Source organism: Adiantum capillus-veneris, chromosome 17, assembly GCF_014529385.1.
Source record: "Adiantum capillus-veneris isolate H3 chromosome 17, ASM1452938v2, whole genome shotgun sequence".
NCBI classification, from domain to species: domain Eukaryota; kingdom Viridiplantae; phylum Streptophyta; class Polypodiopsida; order Polypodiales; family Pteridaceae; genus Adiantum; species Adiantum capillus-veneris.
The window spans coordinates 116467944-116486689 of record NC_140947.1 but is presented as its reverse complement, the minus strand read 5'-3'; the positions used below and the strand labels follow the sequence as shown (position 1 = coordinate 116486689).

At 42.3% G+C, this 18746-nt stretch overlaps 1 non-coding gene across 1 annotated transcript; it reads right to left on the bottom strand.

The window, feature by feature from the left end:
* Nucleotides 1-14990: 14990 nt before the first annotated feature.
* Nucleotides 14991-15062, bottom strand: TRNAD-AUC (transfer RNA aspartic acid (anticodon AUC)). The gene has a single exon. It is a non-coding gene; the product is annotated as a tRNA-Asp (tRNA).
* Between the last annotated feature and the right edge of the window lie 3684 nt (nucleotides 15063-18746).

The following is an 18746-nucleotide window of genomic DNA, read 5'->3' as shown; positions in this document are numbered from 1 at the left end:
AAAGTGTTTTTATTAGGCCACACATCAAATTTTGCATCAATCCGGTCATAGATAATGGCTGATTTGGAGCAGTTCAAGGGTTGATTTACACCAGCTTTGTATGGGTCAGAATTGGATGAGTAGCAAGAGTGCACACTGATTGGGCACATAGTTGTAAATTCAAACTAAGACACATTGAGGGTACATCTAGTTATCAACAGAAGTGGTTCCTTAGTACGTTTCCAGTCACTATGCTACACACTCTTTGACTAGTTTTACTCAGTTGGATAATGTGAGACCTAAATGTTATATGTAAGATAGGGGTATGATAGTTTTCTTTATTGATTGTCATATAAGCATAGAAAGGGGAGTCATATTCCCTAAAATGAGTCATATATAGGGGTTTTATCAAATTTGTCCGCTCGGGTGGCGTCTCGTTTTGTATATAGAGTGAATCCCTTGGGCATAATATCCACATGAGCATACATATCCTATATCAATCAAGTTCAAGAATTTCTGCTCCAAATATGCTATTCCAGGATCTAGGAGAAAGAAACCACAATATATACCCAGAAATACCCATCCATAGTGAACCTGCTTTTGAAGATCTATCGAATCACCTGGATCAAATACTATTAAGATCACATAGCATTGATGGCCTCCGCAATATCCTAGAGCTTCTCCTGAAGCATAGTGCAGCAACCACATCTATAAACTTTTGGTAACTTAAAGTCGTTACGAGCAAGAATTAAAGAATTTTGACCTCCTTTTACTAGTAGCCAGGACATCACTGACATAAGAATTACTAGGAATAGTATCCAAATCCAGCCAAATTTAGCACATTCTTCAAAGAAATGAAAAACCTTAAGCACTTTATGCAATATCAAGGATGATTTAACATCATCACCCCCTCTAGCTTCATAGCCATTATGAAAAAATTTAGGACTTTCTGGATCTGTATCATCAGAGAGATTTTTACCTGGTTTTTGAGTTTGATCATGGATAATAGCTTTATCTTGAAGATCTTCATCCATAGCATCCTTGGAAAAATCACCCTTGGAAGTCTCAACATTCATCAAAGCTATAGGAGTTGGGTCCTCTTGCAACCCGTATATAAGCATAGATGTAAAATCCATGTCAATATCCTGTTCACAATCAACATGATGTAGGCAATCTTCAATATCGTCCTCTGCTTCCTCATCTGCATCCATGCTACTGAGCAAGACATTATAACTTTGAAAAGGTTCATCAGGCACCCCCTCTGATGGGGTACATGCATCACAAAGCTCTTCTATACTACTATACCCTTCTTCTTCAGTTTGGGCCAAAAACCATCAAGTATGGAATCTGCTTCTGTGATAAAAGAATCAGCAAGCATATTGCTAGGAGAAACCATAGGTTCTTTGGCATCTTCAGGCTCATCTTGTGTTAGGTCCACAATCTCGGCCACTTCATCAGCTATTGTGTATATAATAGATTTGTTTATGCAATCATTTGTAGTAAACCTGCTGCCCTGCTCAGCTATAGTACCGATAGATCCATTAGAAGCCTGTAGTGGCTCATCTTCTTGATAGATGTTTTGAGAGCATCCCATGCCAAGGTCAGTAGCTTGTAAAATTTTTGTCGTACAGTCTAGCTCTTCACTAGAACCATTATTCGAGGTAACTTCCATGCAAGTAATATTTGAAAAAAAATCATATATTTGTGTTTCAGCATTAAATTCATGATTTACCTTTGCTAAGTTGCTCAAAAATATGGTCCTTTGAAGTTGAATATGCTACTTCCGAAGCTATATTTTCCTTGGCTTTACTTCTTGCAGCAATATGATCCCAAAATTGGTCGTAATTAAGGAACTGCATCTGATCCCCTTCTTCTTTATAGAAAACAATCTGCTTCGTTCATTAATGTCCTTCATTTCCAACTCGATAATCTTTGAGCTTTCGTGAACAAACCCATCTGCAAAATAGTCTCACTGTGTGGGATATGTTTCTGCTAATTCTTGAACCTTATCTTTAAACTTGGAGGTTACAACTTCTTCAAAAGTCGAAATCATCCAATCTTCTGGAATTTCTCGGCTCTTCATCTTTGCTTGATAGCATGCAAGGAGTCCATCTGGATCATGTCATTGAAAAACTCCACGTTGTTCATGTACGGCATCAAGTGCCATCTCCACTACATCATCAATCTGATCTTTCATCTTCATAGCTTTTACTTCTTGTAAACATCTCTGAATTAAGACAAACATTTTTGGCAGATCTGCAGCCGCTAGATTTTTATCAAAACTATTGAAATTGTAATCTTCAATAAACTGCATCAACTCTGCTGAAATCTCCATTTGTACCTCCCACCCTGACTCGTTTCGCGTCGGGTTCACCAAGAATGTCGGGGGATAAGTATGCAAAAGGTGAGCAGGGAAGGCACCGGGCCCCTGGCTGTGAGAGGTGCGAGGAAAAGAGGTGCAGCAAACACAATTAACGAAAATAGAGCTCAAAACAAATAGTTTGCTTAATACCAATATCAACACTGTCCACTTGCTGCTTCAAGATTGAAAGAGAATGGATTTCCTTCCACTTTGGCTATGGGATCTTAATGACTCGAGCTTAGGCTTGGCTTGGATAGATTAAGCTTCAGATTATGCTTAAGGATTAAGGTTAAGGCTTTGGATTTCGTGATTAGGCTTAGAGCTTGGATGTCGAGCTTAAGATTAGATGAGATCAAGAGATTTCAAAGCTAAGCTTATGCTTGGCTATGGCTTCCGAGATTAGGCTTAGGCTTAAGCTTAAGGGTATAGAGATTACGCTTAGAGATTTAAAAATTAGGTTTAGACCTTAAGAGATTAGAGAGCTGGAGATAGGATTTAAATCTTGGCTTATTGCCTCTCACCCCCTTCCCCTGAGAGCAAGAGAGCAATGAAAAGAGAGGGCGTTAAAAAAAATGAGCGAGAGAGCTTTGAGAGCCGCATCTTTCCCCTTTTATAATTTGCATGAGCCAAGTTCCTTGCTAAAAGGGGTCTACCCATTAGTGATGTTGCTAATGGGTACCCCCCCTTGATGACATGGCAGGCAATCCTGTGGACCAACACGAAACCCGTCGCGAATAGCACCGAAAAGGTTCACGTCATCATGCCGGGCATTGTTGGTTTCCTGGCGGAGCATGTCCGAGCTCCTGAGCGCCCGCTATAACTCTCTATTCCCCTTCCTGCCGGTCTTAATGGGCGGGCGGCCATGTAGATTATTAAAAGGCCCCCCTTTTCTTTGTAAGGGCACCACACTTGGCATACATGCCGGCCAAGCTTGCTAAGATTTTCCATTTGCGGCCTTCAAATACTGTAAGGGATGATATACCGGCCCCATAGCCCTTGGGTGGCCAAGTACTTCAAGAGCACCCCATTTGGCATACATTTGCATAAATGCCAGGCAAGCATCCTCAAGCACAACATCTTTCTCCAGCAGCCCCCGTCGAGAAACCTCATCATGAAATCTACTGCCCGTACCAAGAGACGACCTCGAGCACTTACTATATTGCATTCAAAACCCTGTCTGCTACTCAAAATTCCAAAATGGCACACCGACCGAGTGGACTGGACTGGTATGGAACCGGCCCTCGACCCTCGGTGAATCTTTATCGGCCAATATCTTGGCAACCAAAATCCCGATTGACAAACTAGAAAGATTGTCATGCTCCTGGAAGTGAGCACTTCCGACCCATGCATTCGTATCATCTTTGACCTTTTATCAGTAGAGGTGCTCAATCCAGTACAGATCTGCTACTTACTCAACTTAAAACTGTCATAACTTCTTACCTGTAGCTCCGATTGACGAGCCATAAAGACAGGCATGTAGAGCCCTTCAAGTACTTCAACTTTGATTAATAAAATCCTAGCTATGACCACTTCAAACATACTCACTGTTTACATTACCAAGGCATCTTTTGTCCCTTAGAGCTGCATCTGGCACACTTTTAGCTTAAAATTGGCTTGTTAGCAAGCCCTTATAACTATTGAATAATCGTGTAGGATTCAAATACACCTAATTGGCGTCCCTTTGCTCATTTTCTTGTCATGGAAGCTGAGCGGCATGACATTGACTAGGGCATGGAAACACTCACACGATTAGTGAGCTAATCATGGCAACACGAATGGTGACTCTATGAGGTGAGATTCGTGGCCTATGGAAGAGCTAAGCCACAATGATGGGCAATCTCCATATCCAATTCTCTTCGCCTCTAATCAACCCAATCACACACAGTAATGATTGCAAGACGCACACAACACTAATCCTATCATGCAACACATTAATCGCAAGCACACACACATAGATCTATTGCGCACCACACTCCAATCAAACCTACATGCACACACAAGCAAAAGAGGACAATCACACAAGATTAGAGCGGGATTAACCACTAATTAATTATGATCTAGCTAATCAAAATATCATAGGCAATCACACTAAGTATGAGAGAGGCACAGTGAAAGAGAATTAAGTATTGATTAGTGTTAATCAAGTCACATGAGCAAGGAGAAGCTCAAGGACTCCATAGCCACAAACCTCAAGAGCTCTCACCAAAGAGTGCTCTCAATAAATGAACTTGAGAACCCTAATTTCTTTTACACAGTGCCTCATATACCTAGGGTAGAAATATGCAATGTCCGGGTGCCCAAGGCGTTTAGGGCTCCACCACTTATTGAATTTTCAACCTAGAGACACTAATTGTCCTATTATTTACATCTTGGAACTCTCATTAAGCCCGTAATACATTAAACTATTACAATGGCTTCAAAAAAAATCGGTAATTTACAATACATGACCATTTTGGAAAAATATGAAAAATGTGTCACTCCAATCTTTACTGCTTCTTCTGCTAATCTTTGATGTGCATCCATACATTTTCGATGTTTAGCACCTTCTGTTAACTGACCTTGACTCAGTTAACAATATGTGTATGTGAGTGCGTGTATGTGTGTGTGTATGGCTGAAAAAGACAACAAATTTCAGCTATGAGGAGCTCAGGAAAGACATGAGAGTGAGAGAGAAGTGTGTGTGTGTGTGTGTGTGTGTGTGTGTGTGTGTGTGTGTGTGTGTGCGTGTACTCTATGTGTGTTGAAAATTGGATGTTTTCAGCTTTGTGTGTGTGGGTGTGGAGGGAGATAAAGTTCTTTTGGTGGTTAAAAAGAGAGAGAGAGAGAGAGAGAGAGAGAGAGAGAGAGAGAGAGGAAAAAAATAGTGAAAATTTCAACAAAGATAGAGAGTGAGAGGGAGAGAGAAGACAAGGAGAGGGAGGGCTCCATGGATGGAAGAGGACAAGGTGGAAAAAGGTGATAATGTGAAGGAGGCTCCCCTTATTTGCTTTTGTAAGAAGGTGGTGGCCATGGTTGTACAAACCATGAGTGCCCTTTAATTTACTAATATAGTTATCAATTATTTTGAAAGATGAGCCCTTTGAGGAGAAAATAAAGGAGGAAGAAAAATGATTACCAGTGGCTCCACTGGTACTTGGGGACAAAGGCTCCTTACCATGCAAGATTTTCTGCTTTGGTGAAAGCTTTTACTGGAGATTTTGTTTTTGAATCTCAAGTGGTCGTTCACACACCTTACGCTTGAATTTTTTTCTTTTTTTAAGAAGGGGGGGGGTTGTCCATAGAGAGACATGAATTGATTTCAAAAGGCGGCCCTCAATAGGAAAAGGGACTCCCTTAGAAAAAGACGAGACTCTTATTTGGAGTGAGAGAGAGGTATGAGCTCTCAATAAGACGAGACTCCCTTAGAAATATACGAGACTCTTATTTGGAGTGAGAGAGAGGTATGAGCTCTCAATAACTAGGGAAGAAAAGGGTCACAGTAAGTGACCTTTGGTAAGCAACAAAGAGAGTCTGGTTTTATACATACTCACATTCATCCATGGAGACTAGCACTACGCATGAGTGTCCTCACTTGTTCAAATAGGATAAAAGAGAGCATATAAGACCATATGTATATGGAATTGGGGTGCCATTATTTTGACTAGTAAAACGACACCACCTTCGGTGGCGGCATGACCCCTCTTACCTTCAAGCCCCTTGCTCTTGACAAGTTTTATGAAAGTAGATCAAGAAAATTACTCTCTCTCTCTCTCTCTCTCTCTCTCTCTCTCTCTCTCTCTCTCTCTCTCGTCTTTTGAGTAGTGCTCAAAAATTACCTAGGTCTAGCCTGTAATCCCACCTTCAAAATTTGAAATCTACCTTGAAAGAGTTGAAAAATCTAGTGTATTTGAGAAATGAACCAAGTTTTTTGAAAAAAACTTATCGAGACCTAGTTCTAAGGTCTCTCTCTCTCTCTCTCTCTCTCTCTCTCTCTCTCTCTCTCTCTCTCTCTCTCTCTCTCTCTCTCTCTCGCTCTGCACCACGTTCCGGTGGTCTAGCTAGTGTAATCTCACCTCCAATTTACCTCATACAATATATTTTGAGGATGAAAAAACCTACTTGGTTAAAACATGTGTATTTTTGTCTAGATACTCCTAAAGTTTGGTAAGCAACCTCTTAGGCTAGGCTTAGGATGACTCGATGATAGAGAGCGCTTGTCCACGCTGGCACACAACCATTAGTAGTAGAAAAAAGCCTTCACTTGGGCAGCACCCCCCCTTGGAAGTGAGGCTTTTGTGTGCTTAAAGTCAATAAAACACATGGAAACATAGTAAAAAAATTATCTTATTGAGATAATCTTATGTGTGCTTAAAGTCAATAAAACACATGGAAACATAGTAAAAGATTATCTTATTGAGATGTGCATGGTGGTAGAAGAAGGCCTTTGCAAGAGCTTGGCCTCATTAGTATATAAGCAAGAGTCTTGTGGGCCTCTATGCTACTCCACCCATAGCTAAGTTATTCCTTCAAAAATACACATATCTACTCTAATTTACCAAAATAGACTCACGTCACACACACACACACACACACACACACACACACACACACAAAGCATATGATGGTTGCAAGTCTCTCTACCCTAGGGTTGTAGCATAAATTGAGGCCAAGAAGCCAATAGTTACAAAGAGAATAGCAACAGACACAAGGAGAAGTCTCTAATTTGTGGCTACGAAACCCTGAGAGTCGGAGACTCCAAGGTGGGTGGTAGACCACAGAGAGAGAGAGAGAGAGAGAGAGAGAGAGAGAGAGAGAGAGAGAGAGAGAGAGAGAGAGAGAGAGAGAGAAGATGATCATGCTTAATTGCTAAGATGAGACATCACCAGAGATTACTAAGAAGAAAAACAAAAAGACACGTGCAAGGAATTTGCCATGTCCGTCAACTTCTTCCCTGTGCTTATCAATGGATCCTCCAAGAGGCCCTATTCCTATCAATCTCAACTTGGGAGGCCCACAGGGCCTCAATGTGAGTGCATAAAGAAAAGCTACCCATTGCATGCCATAGCCTATGTGTAGATCAATGATGTGAAGTGTTGTATATTTGATAAGTTGTTATCTAGTATTACTTAGTAAGAGTTAGATGGTAGAACCTCCCTATCAAATTCACATTGTAAAATACATAGAAGACCTCTAGCATATCGCATGTGGGTAAAAGAATCCTAGTTAGGGACTTGGTATAGCTCCTCTTTGGAAGGGGCCATGAGCCTAGCTTCAAGTACCTCCATTAAATAAAAAGCCAATCTTTGCAAATGAGTTCCTTACTCACATGACCTCTCATATGAATAGGATAAATATGGACTTTTCATGGGCCTTGTGAGGAATCCTATTTTTTGGGATTAAGGCTAATTTGTGTACGATTAAGGGGGCACATTACGAAGCTTGTGAACACCATCACATATTTGAAAGAAACACCCCTTGGTGCAAGGGAGTGCAAACATACGTATTCATCCATTGAAACCCTTGCACATTCGGGTGGAGCATGCAAACAACGAGTGACAACCACAAGGTGATTTGTTCTTTACTTGCAAGATGCATTCTTACTTCACACTATTTTCTAACATTTATCTTATTGGTTGCTAGAAACTTCATCCAAGAGGCAAGCGGTGGAACTAGCCAAGATGATTGAGTCAACCTTCTCACTAGTTGTCTCAATACCCATGATGTGCATCTTACAATCACCTGGGGGAGGCACAATAAGGATGCAGTCACTAAGGACCTTATGTACAAATTGAGAAATGTGGTTAGTGAAGATGACGCACAACAAGCTGGGATCAACACCAAAGCCTATCAGGTTATTTTTCAACTACTAAAGGATGTCCTCAAAGAGCGGGGCATTGTGGAAAACCTATTTCCTGTTCCGCACAAGGTCAACCTTGCAAAGAAGGTCACAAACAAAGATATGTTCTCCCGCATTGGGACATATCTACACATTGAGGACACAATGCCAACTTTGCTTTATGCTTCCTGCACAACAAAGACAATGGGAAAGGGTAAGAAACACTCCATAAGACCTTCGGAGAAGGACTTTCCTTATACAATGTGGAATAATATTTTTGTGAACCTTAAAAGGCTTCAACAAGACATGCTTAGATTTTACCAGCTACTTGAAAAAGGTCACACACTATACTTCTTTGTTTTGGTTGTGTTCTTATCATAGACTTTGAAGTATAAGGTCTTGCCACTATTTATTTTGCAGTGCTTAGCACAAAGGTTGCTTTTGTGTTGAAACTCGATGATTGTCAAATAGTGAAAGGCTGAAGGCTAGAGAGGCTAAGTGTCACTCTAATGAATGAGGCCCTTTTGCAAACCAAGCAAAGGGATTTAGTCGAGCCATCTTCAACCCCGTCTTTTAGTGTGCAATCAGAGAAAGACATTTGGTGGTTGGATGCTATTGAGGTTCCCCAAGAGACCAATCGAGTACTTTCATGGATTTTTGAGAGAACTCCATGGATCACAGAAGTAATACACTCCCAAATTTTAGGTAAGAAATTGGAGGTTGAAGGTTTTGGTAGCTTTGATGTGGAGTGGCACTTAGGTGGGAGCTTGAAGACCATAAAGTGTTTGCTTGGCTGCAAACAAGGGGCTTCTTCTCTCATGCCTTGTGCATTTTGCACTCGAGGGTACAAACCTAACATAAAAAAGCACACAAGAACTCTGCATAGGGCAGTTCAATGCTTCTATGGCAAGGGGTTGGAGAAGAAGAGTTGGACTGTTGTGATGTCAGAGATGAAGGTAGAGAATGAGAAGTGTCTATTTTGAGATGTCCCATGCTCAATGCCCCAGACCGTGCACAAAGGCTTGGAATCCAATCTTTTCATTTTCTCTATTGAATGTACATTTTTGTACATTACAGGCATTCATGCACATTTTTGATAGGCTATTGAAGCTCCACATTGACTATGCTTTCACAATGAAGCCATTGGAAAAGTCCTAGGAAACGATCAAAAGAGTGGAGGAACTCTTGAATTCCATTGGCTATCATGGTGGAAATGTGTCTATCATTTTGCTATTGGGGAGGCCCATGAAATTGCCAAAAAGTGGACAAAAAGTGGACAAAAAGCCAGACACTTTTTGAAGAGACTAACCCAAGGAAAGCCAGGTCGATATGATACTCAAAAAAGCTTCAACCAACAGGTAGGTAACCTTTGGGAATTTTGGAAGGAGTTATGCAAAGCTACTACTGACAATGATTCAAATGGTGATATTTCAAACAAGCGCAAGTAAATTTGGGCATATTTTGATAAAATGGTCAAGCTTATGGGGCTTACTAGCACAACAAAAGAACAACCCCAATCATTTCAAGAAGCTTTGGAGGATTTCACCAAGGTCTCCACCCTTTCTTGGGGTGAAAATAACATCACACATTACATGTTAAGCCATGTACGTAGTGGACTTATTATAATTGACAAAGGATTGTTTTTATTAAATAATGTGGATCCTTTTCTCATGTGAACAATATATCTTGTTTACGCATGGTGCATTTTTTATGCACAAATATGGTTCTCTTGATATTCTTAGCACTCAAGGCATGGAGAAGTCCCATTATTGAGAAAGGGGGGTGTACTTCAAAAATACTCAACATGGTGGTAGAATGGTGCAATCCAATTATTTGGAGGAGATGTTCAATTGGTTTTTTCGCACACCATTTTCTCATAAGCTCATAATAGAGCGTGTGCGACAATCCAAGATTGCTAGGGAAGTGCGGAAATGGAGTTGTCAAGAGCACATCAACAAGTGGAAAATGTCGCAAGGCCCCACCCCAAGCATGCTGCATGGTGCCAATGCAGACTGCAACAAGGGTCAAAGAGGATTCCATGCGAGTGACTACACATGAACACAGAGTCCAACTCTTATTTACATATTTTGTTAATAAAGTTTGGTACATAAATTTAAAAGATAATAGCTTTTGGTAAACATTAGTGTGAATAGGCCCTTATAAATATTACATGCTCTCATAAACCACCCATTTCTTGAGCACATGTGAGCTCTTACAATACCCAATCGTGCACACCAAACAATCTGCCAAAGAGCATCCACATGCCAACAGAAACACCCTCCAAGGATGTGAGAAGTCGGCATGGCTTAAAGGCACAAGAAAACAGCCATGAACAACTGGCCATTCTAGACACTTTCAAGCAGCGGGCATGGCAGTTGGGCCCAGGATTCATCGAAGGCAAAAGATTCTTCACGTGCATATCAACAAACACCTCAACGTAGAGTGAAGCAACACGCCCAACGCTGGCAAGAAGAGCAGGTCCAATAAACACCAGAGTCTAATACGGAGGAGCCGCTGTGCCACCAATCGCAAGCAGGACCATCGAGAGCTCGGGTGGTCCATACAGATACTGAATTAGAGGTAGAGACACCATGGAAGCGAGCTGAGATACCGTTCACACATCGGGTGCCAATTGGGGGGAAGACACTGTCTCGTGGCTAGGGAGCTCTCCCCACAGCACAAGATCGGGAGGCAAGGGAAGAGGATGACTCAGAAGAGACCACAGATCCAGCACCAAAGCATGTAAAGAGCCACGCATATAAGTTATTCAAGAAGCCCAAATGCCGTCAACCAACAAATGTGCAAGTGCCCCCAAGACAACCTCAGTGGCATTGGAAAGTAGCAAGGGCATTTGCAGAAATCTGGCACTACCAGAAGGATATAGAGCTATTAATTTGATGTCACCCCTTTGCTCGCACGGTGAAGGAGGTGTCTTAAAGCTATGGAAATCAATACATGATGCAAACAATGGTGCTGGAGGCTATTCAAGAAGCTGCAACGGCCCACATCATTTTGGTGTTGGAAGATACCAACCTATGCGCTCTGAACGGGATGGAAACACACAAAAGACTCTATAATCACCCGACATACACTCTTGGGATAATACACACACACACTATGGGGCACCACTCGGCTTACACAACCCACCTGGCCGAGATAGGGAACACGCCGATGAAGTGAGAGTAGAGAGAATATCCATTTACCCACTCAACACAGACACACACACACACACACACACACACACATACCCAAAAAAATCATCTCAAAAGAGGAATATGTTTGATGTTTAGATACAATTCAGCTTGGTCCAACACCAATGGGGCAAAATAGCTCACACAATATGGATGAAATATGCTAGATACAATTACAAATTTGAACAGAGGCTTCGCTCACATGAGAAACTTACACAACCAAAACAATAGAAAAATAGTGAAGAATTTGGAAAAATGGATAGTTCCATTGCATTTGGAACGGCCCAAAACCCTAGTCTACAATATCAGAGTGCTCAAATGCGACCTCGGATGAGCAGTTTATGGCCAAAACAGGCTCCAAAAATAGAAAAAACTCAGTTGTGGTTGTTCTTCCTCTTCCCTCCATGTTTTCTATGGTCTTCTCTCAGGTGTTTTAGTATCCACACTTCACTTTATCACTTGGGAAACTTTGGTATTTTGATTGACCTTAAACGGACCCCGAACAAGCCAAAAAGTGGACAGGCAGTGCATTTTTGTCACTCTTCTACATCCATCCGCACACCTGGCACTCAACTTTTTCCAATAATGCATCCCACAATCACATGAAGTGGACCCCAAATATAGTTCTCATGATGACCTTTTTGCATAATTATCACAAGAAAACACCACGTTGTGTCTGTACTTATCCACGTGCAAGTCTTGATCGCATTCGACCTCCTAACACCACTGGATGTCATCTTATGCACCTGCTTACCTCATGGAGTGCGCCCACTGATAGATTCCTCGAGAAGTTTTACATGCTACCAACTCCTCATTATTATAGAAAAATCACATTGGTACTGGTGATAATAAAAATCGATACACTATGTACATGATGTCCTACCTGTACACATGTGGGCCCCACGTAACCACCTGGCTCTGGAAAAAGTCCAATTCTTTATTTGATGCACCATGCATGGGTATGTACATATGTGCAATCACTTATTCCAAAAATCTCCTAACATAATTTGCCCATCTCCTAGCCTGCTAGATCATTCATGATCAACAACAGCAAAAAGAGATATGAGACTCGCCGCGTCACAAATCTCCTCATCCCTCACATACATTACTTGTTCTGTAGACAGCTCATCTTGCTCCACCATCATTAATCTAGCACGATATAATTTAAGATGAAATCCATTTACCCTTGACTTATGTAGAATCCCATCTAGGTTAGCCAACTCATATGTACCATTCCGAAAACACTCCACTACCTTGAAAGGGCCTTCCCACTTAATTTGAAACTTCTTTTGGAATGTCTGGTCCAGCTTACTGTTGTAGCGCAAAACCAAGTCATGTTTCTTGATACCCTTACTTTTGACCTTTTCATTTATTTTTTCTAAAGCCTTATCTTGCATCTGCCCATAGTGTTCCAATACGCTCATCCTATCCAGTTGAACCTCTTGTAATTGTAAGAGCCTCTCTTTCAATGCATCACCTGACTGCCTAAGCAACTTTTCTGACATCTTGACCGCAGGCAACTCTACTTCCACAAGCAATAGTGCTTCCTTTCCATATACCAAATGAAATGAAGTAAACCCTATACCTGTCTTCACCGAAGTAGGGTAAGCCTATAATGCACTAGGCAATTCCAAATCCCAATTCTTTCCTTGGTGCTCTGTCACTTTCGAAAGAATTTATACCAACTCACCATTGAATCTTTCATTTAAGCCATTACATTGTAAGTAATAAGGAGTGGTATGCTGGAACCTAATCTTCATCTTCGCGCATAAAAAGTCTAGCAATTTAGCTCTAAATCCTGGCCCCTTTTTCGAAAGTAGCTCTAAGGGCACCCCAAACTTGCAATATATTTTATTGTACACAAATTTTGCCACATCCTTTGCAGTGATTTGTTTAACTGCTATAGCCTTTGCCCATCTAGAGAGATAGTCCACTGCAGTCAAAATATAGCTTTTGCCCCTGCTTGTGATAGGTAACGGGCCTATTGCATCAATCCCCCACTTTTCAAACACATCAAACGCCATAATGGTTTTTCGTAGCTCTAGCTTCAACACTCTCTTCCCAAATGCTCTTGTGCAAACTAGGCCATACATACCCCTCTTGCAACATCTTATGCAAGGTGATCTTTAGAGAAAAATTTCCACCAGATGTGCCTTCATGATTCTCTTCCAACACTCTATAAAGCTCCTCCCGCCAAGGTACACGTCTCAACAGGACATCAACCCCTTTCATGTACAAGAAATCACCAATGAATTTGTGACTGGATGCTCTATGCACAAAACCATACTTCTTAGACTTGTGAATGTCCTTCGGAATGATTCCTATTAGCAAAACCTCCTCTTCTTGAGCCAAACATTCCCGGCCATGATAAAGAGGTAAATTGGTCCTCAACACAAATAGCTCCCCAATCATGCTTTGAGCTGCTTCATGTGCCTCTCCATTTAGAGAACTTTCAATGTGTCTGATGCTCCATGCTTCAAACATTTTTAACAGGCCTTTTATTTTGAAACACATTTTCTTCAATGAGGTGTTCTTGCTCTTCCACACACCCAACACTTGCTTCACAACTAGCAAGGCATAACCTTTTATGCTCAACCTTCTAATCCCATGCTTCAAAAAAATGTGTAATCCGGCTTCCAATGTAGCATATTCAGCCCCATTGTTACTATGCGCATCCAATTTGAACCCTCTCTTGCATACTAGCTTCCCCTCTGGATCATAAAGGGCTATACCCTCTGAAGGTGCATAATGGCTCTTTCTGTATAAGCCATCAACGAACAACACATGTGCATTGCTGATCTGTGGCACTTCTTCAACTACCCTTCTCACCACCTCTTCCTTAACAAGGAAGGGATTCTCCTTGTAAGTCAACTTAAATCAGCTAGGGTAGCTCTTGTACTGTCTTCCACTAAAAAAGAGAATTCGAACTCTTGCAACTCAATTACCCATTTCTTGACCACATTTGACATGCTAGTGCCATTAATTAGCTATGGCAAAAAGGCATAATTCGTAAAGAAAACAAAAGGTCATGGTAGCAAGTAATGACTAAATCGTCGATTGTTAACCCTCACGGCACACAGACACCCTATGATCTATAAACATTGTATTATTTAGAGTCAGGTACCGGGCTTGTCAGACCAATAGGAAAAGGGTAAGAGTGATCGTCGATGAGAGGCGCACTTTAATTTGGACATTCAAGGGATTAGTTGGCTAAGCATGGGCGCCCAAGTGTGAATGGGGTGAGCTCCTATAAAAGCCAACTAAACCTAATTTTTACTCATTCTCTCATTTGTGCAATTGAAGAGTGCTCTTGCTCCATCTCCATCTTCTTCTTCTTCACCTCCTTGTGTGTGTGTGTGAGAGAGAGAGAGAGAGAGAGAGAGAGGGAGAGTGTGTGTGCGATCGAGCATTACGAAGGCACGATGGCGACGAAGCGGTTGAGCGCGGCACGACTGCAGCTTCTTCTTCATCGCGGCGAGGAATCCACCACGAAGGCGAGCGTAGAGCGGTGAGTGACACACCCTTTGCTTCCTTGAGCTTGCTGGTTTAGGCTTGTTGTGTGCTTGGAGCCGTTTGTGGCTCGCACACGGTGTATTGGCAAGTCCCTTGCTTCGACAGTGCGGCAAGGAGCGCACATTTTTGGCGCCGTTGCCGGGGATCGAACCCGGGTCACCCGCGTGATAGGCGGGAATACTCACCACTATACTACAACTGCTTGATCGATTCATTCGAGGATTGAGGAATGAAGGAATCTATAATGGACTAGTGATTAGAGGTATCACAACCTGGGAAGATGTCACTGCCAATGCAATCCAATTAGAGGACAACTTGATGATAGCAGTCATGAGGGTGTCTACTGACATGAGATCCACTAGCTCACAAGCCATTGAGTATGAACCCATGATTGCAAAGCCCATTGCCAATGAGCCAAAGGTATTTGAGACATTCTTGACAGACCTCACCAAGGCAATCCAAGAGTCTCTTAAGGATAATCGACCCCCTCAAAATAGTCACATGTATCCAAGAAGGGAGCAACAATGGTGTTCCATTTGCTTAGGTCCACATAGCACTAGTGAGTGCCCTACGTTTAGAGTAAAATTTAATGGAACTTGCAACGCATGTGGTAGGTATGGTCACCAAGCTAAGGATTGTTTAATGATCAAACGTATGATGGCAAATAGACCACCTGTAGCCTGGACGGATGCGCCTCGAGCTCCTGTATTGATGCCTACTCCACCTGTTGAGCAACTACCGCAACACATGGTCCCTAGATCTCAAAATGTTATACAAGCTACACCGCTACCACCTCCTGTGCTAGGACCGCAGCCCCCACATCCAAGAGTCGCCCCTATGAACCAAGTGGGTTGTGAGCCATCAAATGCTTATCCAGATGGCTGTGAGGAGGAAATAGACACTAGTATTGCCTACGGACTTGATACATTGGAAGAATGTCCTATATACTACATGGAAGATTGTTGGGGACAAGTCAAGCCGGTTTATCAAGCTGCTGCTCTCGCATCCAGAGGTCAAAATATCAACACCCAGGCTAGGAGGCCACCTCTTCAATGCTACGAGTGTGGTGGACCACATCGAGCAGCGGAGTGCCCTATTAGGCTGGAAAAGAATGCTGCACAGATGCAAATGAATCAAGGGAGCACGTCTGCAATGCCAATACTCACATGTAATCGTTGTGGCATAGATCACTTGATTGCCCAATGCCCCTATAACCCAAATGCGCCTAAAATCACACCCCTGAATTTGGTCGAAATTGCTAGTGTGACATCGCCAATACCACCCGTCGCACCCGCTTATGCGATTACACGGTCCATGCTTCAAGGGCCAGGCCATATCCTCGAAGAGAGAGATACCGCGTCAGTTATCCAAGCAAAGAAAAAGAAGACACGAAGGAAGAAGTCGCAGAATACGGAAAATTCAAAGCCAAGTTCCAAAACAAACATAGGAACAGGAGATGACCCCGTATATATGAATGACCTCGAGGATGATTCAGATTCAATCGAGACAATGGAGACTAGAACCCATACCACAAAGGGAAAGACCGACAAAGAAAACCGTAACATGGAACCAAATGAAAACCGAATAAGAGAAAACCATAAAGAGCCTCTGAAAACACCACAGGTGTTTCCAAATCCAATCCAAGACCCCCAAGATAAACCGCAGGGGCAAAAAGGGAAAAATTGTAAAAAGAAGATCGGGACGTACCCAAACCCAGTAGACGAGATTGAGCAGGTGAAACATCTAAGAGGTTTAGTGGAGGAGACTCAAAGGAAACTAGAACCAGAACCCATGCATGTCAAAATTCATGACACAATGTTTCCCACGCAAGTTCATCCACCCCACATGAACCATAGACCGTTAGCCATATCTAGTATCATCCAAGAAGGGAGTGAGGACGGGACATCAGAAAGTGAGCATACACCCTTCTTGTTGGAAAGGATGTTTAACGAAGGAATACCTGATCCCATTGAGGAATATGAGATTCCATCCTCACCAGTTCCTAGTCAAGGACCTACACCCTACAAAACGCCAATGAATGTTGCCAAACTAGTGGACTTCATGTCTTCTGAGGTCCGAACCACGATCATAGCAAAGCTGTATGGAGATCCTGAGTTATTCCTTGCACTTCGAGCATTCCTTAACGAAGAGCTACGAACGGGATTACCACAGTTTGCGCAACCAAATAGGCCTGAATCGATTATGATTGATGAGGAAAATCATGTGCAATCACTTGACTTAGATGGACACGAGTCTGTGATCGAGGTACCCATTAACGAATTAGGGCAGTATTTTGAAGGCGACGAGTCTAATGCGACCCTACCCATCACTACCAAGGGATTAACTATAAAGGGAATTCTTTATGGTGGTGCGGGAGTTAGCATCGTTACAAAAGATTGTTGGGAATCCATGGGAAAACCCCGCCTCAGTGTTACTAACATTGTGGTAAAGATGGCAAATGGTACCATAGCCAAACCTATGGGGATGCTCAAGGATCTTAAGATCAAAGTTCTAGGACATAAGGTACGACATACGTTCATTGTAATGGATTTCTCTAAACACCTTATGTCATATGAAATGATTTTAGGACGACCATTCATGAGGGAAGCACAAATGGTTCACGATTGGTCTAAAAATCATGTCTATTTGCAATTCCAAGACTCTGTCCTTAGAGTGGATTTGGTGACTGGTAAGGTACACCCCTTAGGGAGTAAAACCATTATTGATCATCGCTCTGACACCACAGTTCACTCGGCCCCACTACAATATTGTTACACTTGTAAGAAGGATACAGACATTGGCCAAGATTCTCCTTATATGGATATCCTACCTGGGATGACTGAGTCGGACAATGTGGATTGGGTCCACCTAGCATCAACCATAGACACTTGGGGAAATAGGGGGACGACCTGGGTAACACCTGAGGGGGATGAAATGCCTATACCCTTAAATATGCTACAAGCAATGCATATCGCTTCCGACAAGACTCATCCTAATGTAACAAAAAAAACATACAAGTGGGTCCCTAAAGCTTCCTTAGCGACCATAGCTAGTGCAAAAAAACAGAAGCCTTGTAAGAAACGTACCACTCGCTCCAAGAAAAGTAAGAAAATGTTGCGATGGATCCCTAAACGACTATTGGAAGCCCAAGGCTACTATCAAGGAAATGATCAAATCTGGGTGCCAAAACGTAGATTGTGCTCTTACCTAACACCTGACCCAAGTGAGCCCAATCCCGTAGCTCTAAAACGAATCAATGATGGTGGAAAGAAAAAAATCACAGAATGCTACACACCCGCTCCCGAGCTAGTTTGGGTACCAAAGAAAGAACGATTTGTTCCACCTAGCTCAGGAAGGGGGGAGTCCCATGAAGCTTCTAGCTCCTCATGTAATACATCCATAGAGGTAAAAGCTTCTACACAGCCTCCATCTATAGTAGTGGACCTCCATGAAGCTACAAAAGAATCCACACCTCCCAGTGTTCAAGAATCACCTAATGAACCACTTCAAGTTCGATCCTGGGAGAGTACCTTACCACCCTTGCAACTTGACGAGGCACCTAGGGTAATAGAAAACTACTGGCAAAAATCCTCACCTATTACCAACTGGAACAATTGGTTTCAAAGGGTGACAAGCTCATTTCAAACGGTATGATCTACCCAAGGAAGGGGGGAGTGTCTATGGACATCCATCATTCACTTGTTTCCCTCTCAACCTTTTTCCCTGACCTCTCAATCTCCGATCTTAGGGAATGTATATATATAGCCTTATACTCACAAAAAAACAAAAATAGTAAAGAGCAAGAGCGCCTAGCAATGAGAGAGCACCCTATCAGATCTTACATATAAGTCCAAATTCACCGTGTCAATTCAAGCAACACACAAAA